We start from the raw sequence: 4,470 nt of genomic DNA, 5'->3' as shown, positions 1-4,470 counted from the left end.
AGTTTCATCTTTAGACTATCTGTATATCATGTGCATTAATTTTGTGGGAAGATTTCCATAGTAAACACTAGTAAAAGGAGACCCAGCCCAACGGGTGGATAGAACAGTTAGGGCTGATTTCACCAGCCCCGACGGTTTCAATCAGTTAGGGCTGATTTCACCAGCCCCGACGGTTTAAACCGTTGGGGCAAGTTGATTTACACTACTCACGCGAGGGAGGAAAATTTCTCCTAATTTATTTTCACGAAAAGAAGAAAAAAAACCCGAAAACCCCCCCCCTCTCTCTCTCTCTATATATATATAGAGTAAAACTTGTGTCAACTTAAGTGGACGTCCACTAAGTTTCTTAGTCATTAATGATCACTTGATTGAGCTACATCGTGGATGATCCGCTCCGTTGAAATTGATCTACATATTCTAAAACCCCAACACACCAAATTTGGGGTGAATCCGTCGTGGTTTGACCCTCTGTCGAGCCATGTAAAAAGTTTTATTCATTCAAAACCGTTAAAATTAATACGAGTGGATGAAATGTCAAACCACGACGGATTCACCCCAAAATTGGTGTGTTGGGGTTTTAGAATATATAGATCAAGTTCAACGGAGCGGATCATCCACAATGTAGCTCAATCAAGTGATCATCAATGACTAAGAAACTTAGTGGATGTCCACTTAAGTTGACACAAGTTTTACTCTATATATATATATATATATATATATATATATGGGAAGAGGTTAATGGGTATCATGATTCATATGTCATATGAGGGGATAATACAGTGATGTTGCTCAATCTCAACCAAGTGTGTATATAAGGATTTCTCTCACGTACTCTCTTCACTTGGTTGAGATTGAGCCACATTTATATTGTATATGAGAGAATCTCCTCATATGACAAAGATACTTATTATTTTCACGTGTTTGTGCATGTATCCTCCTTTTTACAAATTTGTCATGTCATGTACCTGCATATGTACCCGTATCCGCGTAACTTAGATGGATAGTGTTTTTGCCCCCTTTGAAACCAGCGTCTCAATATCATATGAAGAAGGGAAAGTTTTGCAATTTAATTCAATTATGATGCAAACTCCTATTTAAGCAGTTGCATACTAGCTACATAAAGACTGCTAAAGAAAGTTTTTCTTTGACAAACTTTAGAGTTCTTTTTTTTCCCGTGTTTTGTGAGAGCTACATAAAATGGTTGAGCTATAGAAAACTTCACCTTTTTGTTGTAGTTTGTTCTCTTCAGTTCCCCTTTGTTGCTATCAAATTTCATTTGATCCATCATTTGATTGAATTTATGTATTTGTTTCTCAACTAGCTGTGGGATTTACAAGAACTTCTAGATAGTAAACAAGATGCCTCTAGCAGTCAGATGGTTGAAGCTGAGAGTGATAATGATGAAATGGATACAGACCCACTTCCAGGCAAGTCTTTTAAATATACTATCTTCAGTTACCATACTGTATGTAATTTTAATGTGCAAAATTTCAAAAGAACAAAAAATACACCTAGATTTTCCCTCTATCAAAATTATTGTTTTGGTGGATATCAATAAAAAGAAAAAGGTTAACTGCAGATAACCTGCTGTACCATTACGAAGTTGACCACTTATTATCCCTAAGCTTTTTCATGACATCTGCACCTTAGATGTCCATGTCGACAATTAACCCAGAATAAACAAAGAATATATATATATATATATATATTAAAATTTCTAATTTAGGGATTTACTATCCATTTTCAGCATCTAAGAATAGTCTAAGTTGATACTGGTAAACAAAAACAATAAGAATTGATTAAAAACATCCGGTTAATGGATAATTTTTTTAAAAATATTATAGATTAAAAATTATCGGCACTATATAAATTAAAGTAATTTCATATAATTTTAGTAATAAGTTGGGGTAGCCAAAATACATTCGTAACATTAATTGATAGATGTTTAAATCCATAGAAATGATAAAACACTATAATATTATACCTTAGCATTAATTGATTTTAATTTAGAAACTTTAATCTTTGACGTTAATAATATTTATAGGGTAAAAGAATACAAGGAATTACATATGGAGAAACTATTAGAATATTTAGAGATAACTTTAAAAGAATTGAGTTATTTCCATTACAAATGGGAAAGTAATGGAAATAAATCTAAAATTCAGAAAACGTCAATGAATCACTTAAATTGACATTAACATAAGACATATCTATTAATGAAGGGAGAAACTATTAGAATATTTAGAGATAACTTTAAAAGAATTGAGTTATTTCCATTACAAATGGGAAAGTAATGGAAATAAATCTAAAATTCAGAAAACGTCAATGAATCACTTAAATTGACATTAACATAAGACATATCTATTAATGAAGCACTGAATTAGTTACATTAAAAAATAATTTAATAACTTTATCCTAATCAAAGAAAAAATCTCCATGAAGGACATAAGAAAAATTAGTAAGTATTCATAAATTCCATACTGTGTTCTTCAAATTAAATATTAATATTATAATCTAAGAGAAATTGGTAATGAATAATACAGGTATTTAGTTTAGATCTTTATGGAAAATAACAGGGATAGACGGCATAAGGAGTAATGACTTGTATGTTCTACGTCAGCGAATATAAGGACATGAGAAGTTATCTATTCGGCGATGGCACATCAGAAGCAATTCATTTTTGAGGAATAAGAGATAGGCAGACTTATGAGGAAGATCTTATTTCCCTTATAATTATGAGAATAAGAGATTACATTAAGGTAATAAGATATGATGTAGAAACAGCAACGATTTTATATATACAGCTTGAGAATCTAATACATGTTACTATTGACTGCTACTGAAATAGGAAAAGATAAAAATGTGCAAGAGTCTACCAAACAGACTACTTTGAATTTGGGAAATAGTCAAAGATCTTGTGTTTGTAACATGCTTCATAAGTACGTAGTCTTTTTTGGGACCTTGCTTTGGGTTTTTCAAAAGTTAATGAGACTCTGATGAAAAAATCGTACCGTTCGGTTAAACCATGGAGACCTTTGATAAGAACAAAAAATATATGCAATTAATTATCGATATGAAAATGTTTTGAGCTCTCCAATCCTATTAGAAGCTCTATTACTTGAATCTTATATTGGTATTTCGCGGCAATCTTAAGCATTTTAATGTTACCAAGTCAATAAAAATTGGGATTTTTGTAAGGATGATGAAGAAACAAGTACTCTCATGCAATCCTAATTCATAATGTAGGAGTAGTATAGAAATGTGTGCCGGTGAGCCTGAAAATAATCAGTGGAATAAAATGAATAAACTAGAAGAATTGTGATGTGATCTTTTTAAACATCATAACAAATCAAAGTACAGGAAGCAAATAGAACAACTAGATCATTTCCTAGGAATATTTTCATAGGAATATAGTCATGTATATGTATTTGTGGGGAGGCGTGGAAGGTCGTTAGGGAATGCCTATAGGAAGGCGCAGCTTTCAGTGAAGTCTCTGTGTTTTTAAATCTAGCTTTTATACTTCCTTCATGGTGGATGTTTTTAATCCATGTAGGTACTTAATAAGTATAGTCATGCTCAGGAGTTAGGGCCCAGTTCAATCTTTAATTTAATATTGAGTCTTTATAAAGTCTATCAATGATTAGGAATAAAACTTCATATTGCTCCTTTTGGCCATGCCGTTGTCCTAGGACATGACTTTTAAATCAAAGGTCATTTTGGACAGTCGATACTTGGTTTATAATCATGTAAGCCCTCCAAGTCCGCTTGTATATCACACACTTGTTGCTCTTTATCATTTTTCAGCCTATTGAGGCCAAGTGGCTTCGAATATAACTTCTTTCTCAATGAAAGCTTAGTTTTGCATTTCGGGAATCAAAGGACTCTTCAAATGAATATGAAAATTCAAAGTTATTTTTATTAATGTATCATTTTGTTTTTTCCGTGACATTACAACATTGGTACAAGCGTGATATAACATGAAAAGTTTTAAATTGAGTGCTATCCTTTAAACATACCTAAAGGATTCGATTTATTAACGTAAATGAATAGATATAGGATGCGTAAGCAGTTTACAAACACTTCAGTTAATACAATTTGATCAAACAAACTGGCGAAGCAATGACTTGAATTCATTTTTGTATTAATTAATGCACCACGTGCATTACACGTTGTGCAAAAACTAGTAATATATATATGATACTATTATATATATATATATATATATATATATCATATATATATATATATATATATATATAAAACCCGTTCTCTCTCATCAGAAAATCGGCCCCAAACCCCGCTGCGTCTTCTTTGAACTCGCAGGTTGCGTCGGAGTTTGCCGCCGCCGTCGAGCCTTGAAGTTCCCCACCGCCGTCGAGCGCGTGAAGTTCTCCGTCGCCGTTGAGCTCGTGAAGTTTGCCGCCACCGTCGAGCCTGCAATTCTCCGATGAGTACCTGTCCTGGTCAAGA

This window comes from Asparagus officinalis, chromosome 5 (genome assembly GCF_001876935.1).
Source record: "Asparagus officinalis chromosome 5, Aspof.V1, whole genome shotgun sequence".
Lineage (NCBI taxonomy): Eukaryota > Viridiplantae > Streptophyta > Magnoliopsida > Asparagales > Asparagaceae > Asparagus > Asparagus officinalis.
This window is presented reverse-complemented; position numbering follows the sequence as displayed.